The sequence below is a fragment of the Lactuca virosa genome, chromosome 4 (genome assembly GCF_052849685.1).
Source record: "Lactuca virosa cultivar CGN04683 chromosome 4, Lactuca_virosa_CGN04683_v6, whole genome shotgun sequence".
NCBI classification, from domain to species: Eukaryota; Viridiplantae; Streptophyta; class Magnoliopsida; order Asterales; family Asteraceae; genus Lactuca; species Lactuca virosa.
In genome coordinates, this window is record NC_136429.1 from 182,620,513 (window position 1) to 182,634,287 (window position 13,775).

Here is a 13,775-nt window from a genome sequence, read left to right on the forward strand (position 1 = left end):
ACATGAAGTTTAGATGGATAAAGTTTCCAACTTTATCCATAATAATGTCACCAACTATCAAGATCTAAACTTTAATACACCAAAATTACCTAAAGTGCCAAGATAACTTGCATGGCTCGAAGGGAAGGCAAAAGATCATAACTTTCTTAGTCCGCGAGGTCCAAAAATCATTCTAAACAGATCAAAGATGTTGGAGTTCACTCAACTCCAAGGTTACCCATGAAATGGACCAAAAGTGCCAAAACCCCCCAAATGAAAAAAATCTAAGGAACTAGATAGCAAGATCGAAAGGTCTTGACAAGCCCCACATTGATATCTAGTTAAAATTGGATTAACACATGTTGAAATAAAAACCATAATCCATGGATAAAGTCCATAATACTACTTATCCCATTTTACCGTTTGACTTCAAAACACAAGCCAGGGCTTAGATCACATAACCAATATTATCTACATCCAATAAGTTTTAAACCCTATTCAGTTGAAGCCCAAGGCCTCTTCTTATTCCATTTATTATCCATAATCTCGAAATAAGAAACTTCTCGAAACAGGATGTTAGAACTCTCCCCCACTAAAATTGGATTTCGTCCTCAAAATTCGTCTTGGTTAGAATCTCTAAAAACAACACCAACATATTCCATAAGATTCTTCTACCCTTTCCAAAATCAAGGCATCTATATATATAAGTCGAGAGATTGCTCGAAAACCCACAGTTGTCAACAAACAACTCAATAACTTGAAAATACTCAACCACAACCACTATCTTTCTCTCCCTAACTGTAAGACCCAAATCACAACGACAACCACTCAAAGAGGAAAACTTCTCAAAAATTAGGATTACAAACTACTTCCATTAGTAAACTCCGCAAAACTAGGAACCCATAAGTCTAAACTCCAGGAACCATACCTTAAGATTGATTATCATCTATTTGACGTACCTACCTCTAGTCCTTGACTAGGAACACCACCAAACCATTCCGAATGAAAACTCAAAACATATTGATCATGAACTCTGACCAATCCCAAATCCATAAGTTGTGCCCAAAAATATTAAATACCTACTTGACTTCCTGACAAGTCATCACCAAACCACTGATCCCAAGAGCATATTGATGGTCCATCCAAGAATCTCATGTTGCATATACATCCCTCATCAGATTAGGCGTACAACCACTTGACAAATCATTCGAGACATATCAACCATCCTCACAACCCTAAGTTTTAGATCCAAGACTCATCTATGCAATCTAGCTCCTAATAAAATCCCACAAATGCAACCATTTATCAATAGACATATGATGCGTAACTAATACTCTCAATAAAATTTTATTGTCCACATGATCCAAACAGAGCTGGTCACTAAGTCTCTCGACTGCCAAAAATGCACGAACACCTAACCATGCCAATAATACTAATGATCCGAGACCTAAGAGTCTCAATAAAATGTCTACCGGGTCCCACCGATATGAGTCATATAACCACTCGTTCACGATACATCATGACACCCTCTAGCCAATATAACGATAAGCCCACGATACCACGCCGATCTTGCCTTCATTCCATCATAGGCCTAAAGACTCGCGACCAACACCATAGGGGCTTGAAGGTAATCATCCATCGACCTACTGAGTTGCAGTAACCCTAATCAACATCCCTCTCAACACAACACAACACAATCCATACCTTTCTATAATGCATAAATCCTTTCACAGTACAGGATGCTACTGCAGTGTCATGGGAGCGAAGGACTGGTGGATATTTGTGACAACCAGTTTTACTCCTGCAAAGCATACTGCAGTGTCATGGGAGAGGTTTACACTGATGTTCCGAGATGAGTATGTTCCCCCGGTGGAGAGGGAACGGTTGGCCTAAGAGTTTCTGTCTCTCAAGCAGAAGACAGAGTCGGTGACGGAGATTACGAGGATGTTTCACGAGAGGGCGTTGTTCTTCCTTGAGCACGTATCTACTGAGCAGGCACGCATGAGCCGGTATTTGAGCATTATGAGGAGGGATATTCGAGAGTTCATGGTGAACTCGTCTTATCGGACATTTGCCAAGCTTCAGGCAAATTCCAAGAGGAGGGAGATCGAGTTGGAGACTCAGGCCAGGGAGGAGGCGGAGTCTCAGGGGAGAGACCGATGGGAGGCGCAGTCACAGCCGGCAGCTAAGCGGGCTAAGCCCGCTGATTCGAGATCAAGAGGCCAGAAGGGCTGCATTTGTGGCAAGTGCGTCAAGAGTCATGAGGGATCTTGCCGGACGGGGATTTGCTACAAATGTGGCAAAGAGGGGCATATGGCGAAGGACTGCCCCAAGGGATTTGCAGTTTGCTTTCACTGCAATCAGACCGGCCATCGGAAGGCCGAGTGCCCACAGCCTGTTCAGGGATCAGCCCAGGGTTCCACTCCTACTGCTTTGTGTGATATTGATAGTCGGCCGGTGAAGGCCGAGGCTTCGAGGGCTCGTGGGAGAGCTTTTCAGCTGACAGTGGAGGAGGTCCGCACAGCACCTGATGTCGTGGCTGGCACGCATTTCCATATCTATTTATTTGAGATTTATTGTGCTTAATCTGTGTTGTATTTAGGTACATTTCTTGTGAGTTATGTACCTGCTTTGGTGTTATTTGACTCGGGTGCGAGTCGATCCTTCGTGTCTTTAGATTTTAGTCGCAACATCAGTATCCGACGTGAGGCGTTGAGTCGACCTCTGAGGGTTTCCATAGCTGACGAGCATGCGGTTTTTGCTACTGATGTATTCTGAGGATGTGTGTTGGAGATTTTTGGTGTCGAGTTCCCAATAGGTATGGTGCCGATAGCGATGGGTGATGTCTGTGTCATCGTGGGCATGGATTGGTTGAGCCGTTTTGGAGCAGTGATCGAATGCGAGCGTCAGTTGATGACTATACGAGACCCCAGTGGGGGAGTGCTTACAATGTATAGAGAGGGTACCAGATCTGGGTCAGCTTTCTGCTCTGCTGCCAGAGTAAGACAGAGTATACATTAGGGCTGTATGGGTTTTTTGATGTATGTGATGGATACGCAGGTTCCCACAGAGAGGCCGAGTTCTACCACCGAGGTTCTGATAGTGTGCGAGTTTCCGGATGTTTTCCCCGAGGAGTTGTTGGGTGTGCCTCCCGAGAGGCAGGTGCAGTTCCAGATTGATTTGGTTCCGGGAGCGGCTCCTATTGCCAAGGCACCTTATCGCCTTGCGCCACCAGAGATGCAGAAGTTATCCTCACAGCTCTAGGAGCTACTGGGGAAGGGTTTTATCAGACCGAGTAGCTCACCGTGGGGAGCACCGATCCTTTTTGTCAAGAAAAAAGATGGTTCACACCGGATGTGTATTGATTACCGGGAGTTGAACAAGCTAACGGTCAAGAACTGTTATCCACTTCCGAGGATCGACGATTTATTCGATCAGTTGCAGGGGGCATCTTGGTTTTCCAAGATTGATTTGAGATCTAGATTTCACTAAATGAGAGTATGCGAGGAGAATATTCAGAAGACAGCCTTTAGAACTTGTTATGGGCATTACGAGTTTATGGTGATGCCTTTCGGGCTCACCAACGCACCAGCAGTGTTCATGGATGTCATGAACCGGGTGTGCAAGCCTATGTTGGACCGGTCGGTGATCGTGTTCATTGATGACATCTTGGTGTATTCGAGTTCCAGAGAGCAGCATGAGGAGCATCTACAAGAGGTTCTTGGGGTATTGAGGTCGGAGAGGCTATATGCCAAATTCTCCAAGTGTGATTTCCGGTTACAAGAGATCCAGTTCCTGGGACACCTCGTAAATCATAATGGAATTTTGGTCGATCCGGCCAAGATTGAGGCAGTTATGTGATGGGAGGTGTCGAGATCCCCATCCGAGATCAGGATTTTTCTGGGATTGGTCGGATACTATCGGAGATTTATTAAGGATTTCTCCAAGATTGTGGTCCCTCTCACCAGATTGACTCGGAAGGGCGTTACTTTTGTTTGGGGGCCTGATCAGCAGGCATCATTCGAGACTATTCGCCAGAGGTTGTGCGAAGCTCCGGTGTTAGCCCTTTCGGAGGGAGTGGAGGACTTCGTAGTCGATTATGACGCGTCTATTTCAGGGATGGGTGCAGTGTTGATGCAGAGGGGTCACGTGATAGCATGTGCGTCGAGGCAGCTGAAGCCTCATGAGACGAGGTATCCCACCCATGATTTGGAGTTGGGGGAGGTGGTGTTCGCCCTCAAGATTTGGCGCCGCTATCTTTATGGTGTCTGGTGTACCATATACACGGACCATAAGAGCCTGAAGAGCCTGAAGTACCTGGGGCCACTAAGATGTATTTGGATATGAAAAGGGTTATTGGTGGCCCTGTATGAAGAGGGATGTGGCTTGGGTAGTCAAGAGATGCTTGACCTGTCGTCGAGTCAATGCAGAGCACCATCGACCCCATGGTCAACTACAGCCTTTAGAGGTTCCCCAGTGGGAAGTGGGAACAGATCAGCATGGATTTCATCACCAAGCTACCGAGTACCGCGCGTGGGGTAGACGCGATATGGGTGATTGTAGATCGGTTGACGAAGAGTGCTCACTTCCCCGCTATCAGTGAGAGCTCTTCTGCAGAGAAATTAGCCAAAATTTATGTTCGAGAGGTGGTGGCACGACATGGGGTGCCGACATTGATAGTGTCAGATCGGGATGTGCATTTTACTTCCAGGTTCTAGAAGAAGTTTCCTGAGGAGTTGGGTACCCGGCTGCACTTCAGCACAGCTTACCACCCACAGACAGACGGGTAGAGTGAGCGGACGATTCAGACGCTTGAGGACATGCTGCGTGCATGTGTTATGGACTTTGGAGGAAGTTGGGACACCTATTTGCCCTTGGTTGAGTTTTCATACAACAACAGCCACCATTCCATCATTGGCATGCCTCCCTTTGAGCTTCTATACGGGAGGAGGTGTCGGACTCCCATCTGTTGGGGAGAGGTAGGGCAACGAGTGATAGATGGCACTGAGATAGTGCTGAAGAAGACCGATCAGATTCATCAGGTCAGACAGAGATTTCTGACAACCCAGAGTCGCCAGAAGAGTTATGCAAACCGACGATGATCAGAGCTAGAGTTCCAGGTTGGAGATTTTGTCCTCCTGAAGGTATCCCCATGGAAGTGGGTGATCCGATTCAGGAAACCGGGCAAGTTGGGCCCTAGATACATCGTTCCTTTCAGAATGACCGCCAGAGTGGGTAAGGTAGCTTACCGGCTAGAGCTACCTATAGAGTTGAGCCAAATCCATAGCACCTTCCACGTGTCTCAGTTGAGGAAGTGTGTAGCCCATGAGATGGCGGTGATATCATTAGAGGACATTCAAGTTGATGCGAGCCTAAATTACATCGAGAGACCGGTTGCCATCTTTGATCGGAAGGTAAAGATTCTGAGGAACAAAGAGGTGCTCCTGGTTCAGGTCCAGTGGCAACATCGGAAAGGGTCCGAGTGGACTTAGGAGCCGAAGTCCGAGATGTGAGAGCAGTATCCAGAGTTATTTCTGAAGCATGACTTCGAGGGCGAAGTTTGATTCTAGTGGGGGAGAATTATAACATCCCGACTCCTAGGTATTACATTTATTTATTTATTTATTTATGGGAAATAATGAGTGACTCGGAGAGTTATGTGTTCGACTCACCGAGTAGAGTTGGATTTGAGCACGCGGGTTAAAAAACCGACTCGACGAGTCAAAGATGGCGACTCGCCGAGTTGGCGCTGTGTGAGGAAACCCTAACTCCCCGGGTTTGGGGCCTATTTAAGGAAACTTATGTCCTCATTTCCGCCTCACCAGCTACCCTACTTCCCTGAGAGAAACCCTAATCAGCCATTGAGCTAAGAGAGAGTGATAAAGCTAATATTTGAGTGTTTTGGTGAAACATTGGAAGAAGAAGTGAGATTCAAGCAAGGAACGAGGAAAGTCTGTGAGATCCAGTATTCATTCACTTGGAGCTTCTGTTGGAAGGTAAAAGTCGTCACCTTGCTCATCATGTTGTTTAGATATTGTTAATGAGAAACTTTTGGGGCTTTTTCCATATTTCCTTGAGATTTGGTATGACTTGTGCTTGCCAAGCATTGAGACATCAGATCTGGACCTTGTGAGGTCCATAGAGTCCAAAGGTCCCAACTTTATCCATCCATAAAGAGTTATTGTGATTAAACACCTTGGCTAGAGCTTTTAATTGGCATTATGGAGCAAACATGCCATGCATGAACGTACAGATCGAAGCTTTACGTGACATTCCACCCTTGAGAGGCTAGATCTAGAGTTTGGAGTGAATGATCTGCCTTAAAACGTCTGAACGAGAAATTGACTTAAGGGACTCGACGGGTCAAAGAGCTGACTCGACGAGTCGGCTAGGGTTTTCCCCGATGAGTCTGAACATCGGTAACTCAGCGAGTTGACGAGACAACTCGACGAGTTGAGTTGGGTTTTCGCGAGGTTCTGAAGGAACAAGGGGGACTCGGCGAGTCACATAGATGCACTCGGCGAGTCGGGTCAACATGGACAGTTGACTCGACATGTACAGTTGACTCGAGTGTTGACTTTTGTTGACTTTAGGGTTGGTCAAGGCAGGGAGTGTGAGGACCGTGGAGGGGTAAAATGGTCTTTTACCCATTCAATGAGTTTGAGAGGGAGATTAACCTAGTTTATTTCGAGTCGTGATTTAAGTGTTGATTAGATATTATTATCTTATGTGTTAGGCGGAGGCTAGTTCGAGATTCGTGTACGCGATCATTACTTACTTGATTACGAGGTGAGTCTTCTCACTATACTTACCTAGAGGGGTAACCTTTGTGTGACCGGAGGGTCTTATGTGCTTATATTGAGTATTATGATATCCTGCATTATGTCTATGTGATTTATTCCGTGCATTATTCTGAGCTTACTGAGTTAGGACCGGAGGGTCCACCCGTGTTGTAGGACCGAAGAGTCCTACTGAGACACATTGACCGGAGGGTCTTATTTTGAGCATAGCCATGAGAGGATAATGAGATATGTGTGGTATTTTGGGGAACTCACTAAGCCTCGTGCTTACCGTGTTATGTTTTATGTGTTTCAGGTACCTCTCAGAATCACGGGAAGGCACCGGCTTGATTGTACACACACACGAGTCGGAGATATGTTTTTGAGGATCCTGAATTTGTGTTATAAAAAGTTTTGGGACATGTGTTTTGATAACTTGATGTTTGTGGGATTTTTGTGATTTTTTGGGAATGAAATATTTTTTTTAATTTTATGAAAAAAAAAATTGTTTGAAAATTTACGGCGTTACACCTCTCATCTTCTTTTGGTATGTTTTTGGTGGTTTTAGAGTGAAGTGTACGTTCTTGAAAGATTGGTCATTAAAGATTTACATCTAAAGAGGTCAGCCCTCATACACCACCGGGACCCTTGAAAGTCATAAAGATATAAGCTTCATTTTCTTCATTCATAGATCTAGGAATTGGTGGTGTTCTCTTTACTCCGTGCATGAGGAAAAGTAAGTTTTTGGGCATTTTATGAATTACGGGTTTAGATCTTTATTATTTGGAGCATCTCAATGGATAAAATTGAAAATATTATCCATTAAGACACTAGTCGGAACCACATCAAGAGATTTTACATCTACAGTCCGACCATACGTGCTAAAAAAAGTTGAGCCAACAAGCTGTTTCTCTTTATGAAAATACCAAAGAAACAAAATAGTTAAGTACATTTTTGGTGTGTTCTATGTGTGCACCTACGAATGCACATTGTGATTATTGGCCAACGATGGCAAGATAAAAGATGACATGTTTTTCATCACGATTAGAAATCTTGAATCCATGAATATTAATCATGATTGGGAGTTGGTGGTAACATATTAAAGACTGTTAGGATGCGAAATTTTAATGATAAAAATTATTTGGACGTGCATTTTGGAAGTTATTATGCGATGTTCATTAATCGGAATCAGAGAATTGCTGATATTAAAATATAGTTTAAATAAGAGTTTCACGAGATAAATAATGAAATGGTGGACTTAGACATGTTAGATTTAATTGGATAAAGGGACACATCTTAGTATTTTGTACATCCGTTATTCTTGTTATAGTCTTAGGGCCTAAATTTTTTATATCTTAGACGCTCCGAAATATTTTTTTCCGAGCGTGTCCCTGATGGTGGAAAATTTTTAATTAGAAGCCCGTGTCTCATGTGTTGACTAATTGTCATTTTCAGTTTCTTATCTTAGGAACATGTTTTTTTTCCTGTTTTGTAGGCATTGTTATCGTATTTATGCATCCTAGTTTTTAATCCGTTTCGTTGGTTGGTTCTACACTTGTTTAATGCGACCAGGTGTTTGATATTATTTTAGATGTCAGATAAGCCGACACTTATGAGCCATATTTGTCTCAATACAGAAACTTTGGGAAATCACATATTTCTTTTACGGTTACAAACAACCCAATGTGTAGTGGGTTTCAGTTGTTGAAGTGATACATTCTTACAAAGCCCGATCCAGATAGATCAGTAACCAACATAGCCAGGGAGAGGTGTTACAAGAGGAGCTCTCATGATTAAGATGTAGAGAGAATGTTCATATTGAAAAGACGAGAAAGGAAAAAATGTGTCACGGAGTCACTTGGTCAACACGTTCTTCCTTATTTAGAAAAAAAATCTACACCTTGAACAAATCGTCAATTTTGAAAGCACCGCTTTGTAACATATCGTCTTTAATTTTTATTTTCAGATTTAAGTTATCTTAATATAATGAAAGAACCAATAAAAAAAAGTAGATGTTGAAACTAGCATAAAAAATGTATGTATATGAAATGTAGGCATTTTTATGTGAAAATGTAGGTATTTATATGTAAAAATTTATGTTTAAGTGCATTTGTATGTGTGTATATTGTATGTTATGATAAAATATGTTATTATTGGATGTATATGTATGTTATGATAGGAAGTTATAATTGAAAAAAGAATGTTATAAATTACAATGTCTTTTTAAAGTATTATAATAGAAAAATAAAAACAAAAATAAGTAGATATTAAAAATCAAAATATGAAAAAAAAGATGATATAAATAACAAATATATAATATCATTTAAAGTACAATGCTATAATAAAAATAAAAATAAAAAATTAAGACGCTAAATCTATTAAGTTATAATTTACTCAAAATAGAAAAATAAAAACAAATTTAAGTTGAGATTAAAAATCAAAATATGGAAAAAAAAGATGATATAAATAACAAATATATAATATCGTTTAAAGTACAATGTTATAAGAAAAAATAAATATTAAGACGCTAAATATACTAAGTTATAATTTACTCAAAATAGAAAAATAAAAACAAAAATAAGTTGAGATTAAAAATCAAAATATGGAAAAAAAAAGATGATATAAATAACAAAAATATAATATCATTTAAGGTACAATGCTATAATAAAAAATAAATATGAAAAATTAAGACGCTAAATCTATTAAGTTATAATTTACTCAAAATAGAAAAATAAAAACAAAATTAAGTTGAGATTAAAAATCAAAATATGGAAAAAAAAAGATGATATAAATAACAAATATATAATATCGTTTGAACTACAATGTTATAAGAAAAAATAAAAATGAAAAATTAAGACGCTAAATCTACTAAGTTATAATTTACTCAAAATAGAAAAATAAAAACAAAAATAAGTTGAGATTAAAAATCAAAATATGGAAAAAAAAATGATATAAATAACAAATATATAATATCGTTGAAAGTACAATGCCATAATAAAAAATAAAAATCAAAATTAAGACGCTAAAGTACAATGCTATAATAAAAAAGTAAGTTTTTTTTAGTTTAAGTCTCTTCTTTTTAATACATCAAAAGCATAGAAATGCCCGCCCGAAATTGATTTATAAATTAATTTCGGGTTGTTGGGTACACGAAGGGGGCATGTGAGAGGCATTAGGCCTAAACCTTCTTCAGCTGCGGGTACAAGTGTTCCATCCAATGTCAGTCACAGTCACAAGCACCGCAACTAACACAAGTACTTGTTAAATTCTTAAAGAATTTAGTAGCTTTTTTATATTGTTAAGAACTTAATGTATTTGTAGTAATTTTTGGGAGCTCGGTAGTTTGTTATATTGTTAAAGACTTAATTGATTTGGTCGTTTAATAGTTTGTTAAATTGTTAACGATTTAATTCATTTTGTGCTTTGATGGTTTGATAGTTTGTTAAATTGTTAATGACTTAATGTGTTTGCGACTTAATTGTAGGATGTTGATGTGAATGCTTTTCTTCAAAACCCGACATTTGTGACGGCCATTGGAGACATTATCCGCTCGTTTAAAAACCAAATCAACAACGAGGAAAACAACAATGGGGAAGACGAAGACACATAGTAATTCTTGTTTTATGTTATGGATGATGTTTATTTGGGATTTACTAGATAGTTTATGGATGATATATTAGATGTTTATTTGGGATTTATTAGATATATGTAATATGGTATATTTGATGTTTTATGTAGTGTGGTATGTATTTATTTGTGTATTTTTATCAAATTTGCATTTTATAATACATATAAACTAATATTATAAAAAATATGTTTTTTTCGAAAAAAAAAAAAAAAAAAAAAAAAAAACCTTAGCAGCGACACCTTTAGGGACGACATGGACCAATTGCGACGACGCATAACTCCGGGAAGCTTTGCCGGAAAAACTCCGTCCGGTGGCCGGAAAGTCAATAGAGACGACATCAATAGCGACGACTTACGAGTATTAGAGACGACAGGTATTAGCGACGACAAACGAGTATTAGCTACGAGGTAATAGCGACGACCCGTTAGAGACGACATGTCGTCGCTAATACCTTTAGCGACAACAAGTGGCATCAATTGCGACGATTTTTGTCGCCGGTAAAGGTTACATTTTTTGTTGTGCCATTCCTAAAAGGCCCGATCCAGATAGAGTAACCAACATAGCAAGGGAGAGGTGCTACAAGAGAAGCTCTCATGATTAATATGTAGAGAGAAATTTCATATTAAAAAGAATGGGAAAGGAAAAATGTGACTCGGAGTCCCTTGGTCAACACGTTCTTCCATAAACAAAATTCTACACCTTGAACAAATCGTCAATTTTGAAAGCACCGCTTTGTAACATATCGTCTTTAATTTTTATTTTCATATTTAGTTTATCTGAAAATAATGAAAGAACCAATAAAAAAGTAGATGTTGAAACTAGGATAGTGGTAGGGGCCGCGCGAACGCAGGCCCCACTGGCACAAATTATGACATAGGTTCGACCAACTTGGGCCGACTTTAGACGGGCACCTCTCTGTAATGTGCAATGGAGATCACCAACCTAGGTCATGGACCTTCTTGATCGCCCATAGACCCTATCCAGGTAAGTGAGTTTTCCATTATCCTGCCCTCACCTTTTATGCAACAATCCCGCTTTTGTTTTCTTTCTTCAGCCTCCAATGTGGGAGCAGGTTCCATTTGTTCCCCTATCCTCTGGGCAAAACACATAGCCATATGTTTTGATAACTTGATGCTTGTGGGATTTTTGTTATTTTTTGGGAATGAGATAATTGTTTTATTTTTATGAAAAAAATTTGTTTAAAAATTTACGGCGTTACACCTCTCATCCACTTTTGGTGTGTTTTGGGTGGTTTTAGAGTGAAGTGAATGTTCTTGAAAGATTGGTCATTGAAGATTTACATCTAAAGAGATCAACCCTCATACACCACCTGGACCCTTGAAAGTCATAAAGATCTAAGCTTCATTTTCTTCATTCATAGATCTAGGAATTGGTGGTGTTCTCTTTACTCCGTGCATGAGGAAAAGTGAGTTTTGGGGCATTTTATGAATTAGGGGTTTAGATATTTATTATTTGGAGCATCTTAATGGATAAAATTGAAAATTTTATCCATTAAGACACTAGTTGGAACCACATCATAGATTTTACATCTACAGTCCGACCATACGTGCTAAAAAAAGTTGAGCCAACAAGCTGCTTCTCTCTATGAAAATACCAAAGACACAAAATAGTTAAGTACATTTTTGGTGTGTTCTATGTGTTCACCTACGAATGCACATTGTGATTATTGGCCAACGATGGCAAGATAAAAGTTGACATGTTTTTCATCAGGATTAGAAATCTTGAATCCATGAATATTAATCATGATTGGGAGTTGGTGCTAACATAATAAAGAGTGTTAGGATGCGAAATTTTAATGATAAAAATTATTTGGATGTGCATTATGAAATTTATTATGCGATGTTCATTAATCGGAATCAGAGAATTGTTGATAATAAAATATAGTTTAAATAAGAGTTTCACAAGATAAATAATGTAATGGTGGACTTAGACATGTTAGATTTAATTGGATAAAGGGACACATTTTATTATTTTGTACATCCGTTTAGGGGTGAGCAAAAACCGAACCGTTAAAATATAAACAACAAAAACCGCAATAAACCGCCACCGAAAAATCGAAACCGACGCAAAAGCCGATGGTGCGGATTTTATTTTTTTGAATGCTTCTGTTGCCTAATCTTGTAGTTTTTATAGACTATTTTTAAAAGAAACCCAACAAGTTTATCAGTTTGAAATTCTTTGTGATATTCTTCAGCACGAGAACTGTTGATGTTCATCAGCGTGATAAATGTTGTAAGGTTCATCAGTACGAGCTTTAGGGTTTCTTGAGGACAAATTTTCTTTAGGTACTTCTTATTTTTGAACACTTATAGATGAAAGTTCTTCTTTATAACTTCTCTTTCTTCAAGCTTCTCCTTCAGCTCTGAGATCTCCTTTTCTTTTTCTACAAGTTTCTTCTCCAAATCTTCTATATCTCCTTGTTTTTGGTTGATGACTTTGGGTTAATCGAATATTTTGAGTACATGGTTTTTTATGGAACTTTCCTTTTTAGCAGAATTTGAGTTAGATTAGGATGCTATATGTTTTAGTATAAATAAGGGCATTGTCTTTGTTTTTTTTAAGTATGCCAACAATAAAGTTTTGTGTACATAATAATCTTAATCTTAAAGTTTCTCTCGTGTTTTTTTCCTGTTCTGATTTCATCCTTGGGCACAAATGCCACACTAGTTTAATATCTTACACTTAGTATCAGAGCGGTTTTGGTGAAGGGGGTGTGATTCGAGGTTGATTACAAGCAACCCCGACTTCTCTTAATCAGGCTAGTGAGAGACTAACCGTAGGTGCGGAATAAATGGACGGGAAGACGCCAAAGCGGGTGTCTTTGATTCAGTTCGTTTTGCGGGTGACGGAAGATGGTAAAGGTGTTCGTGACCTTGTTTTGTTGTCCGGTGGAAGAGTGCTTTCGGAACAAGCTTGATCAAAGAGGTCGGGGTTAAGGAGAAAAATATGTCGTTGGTTAAAGAAGGAGGTTCGATGACGTATCAAGTTCCGGTTTTGACTCCAACGAATTATCCGGTGTGGGCGATTAAAGTTAAGTTGATTATGGATGCACACGGCATATGGGAGACGGTCGAACCAAAGGCGTTAGGTGAAGCATTGGATCAAAAGAAGTCAAAACAAGCTCTTGCCTTTTTGTTTCAAGCAATACCCGAAGACATGGTGTTGCAAATGGCGAGTTACACCGACCCAAAGCAAGTGTGGGATGGACTAAAAACACAGTATTTGGGAGATGATCGGGTGATAACGGCTCGACTTGCAACCTTAAAAAGGGAGCTTGAAAGTTTACGCATGAAGGAGGGTGAAACCATTGACGATTTTGTGACGAAATTATCCGGTTTAACGTCAAAAGTAAGGAGCCTTGTTTACGA

At 39.7% G+C, this 13,775-nt stretch overlaps 1 non-coding gene across 1 annotated transcript; it reads right to left on the bottom strand.

Moving 5' to 3' along the window:
• Positions 1-11,215: 11,215 nt before the first annotated feature.
• On the bottom strand, positions 11,216-11,378 carry LOC145110643 (U1 spliceosomal RNA). The gene has a single exon (XR_013710007.1). It is a non-coding gene; the product is annotated as a U1 spliceosomal RNA (small nuclear RNA).
• Positions 11,379-13,775: the final 2,397 nt, after the last annotated feature.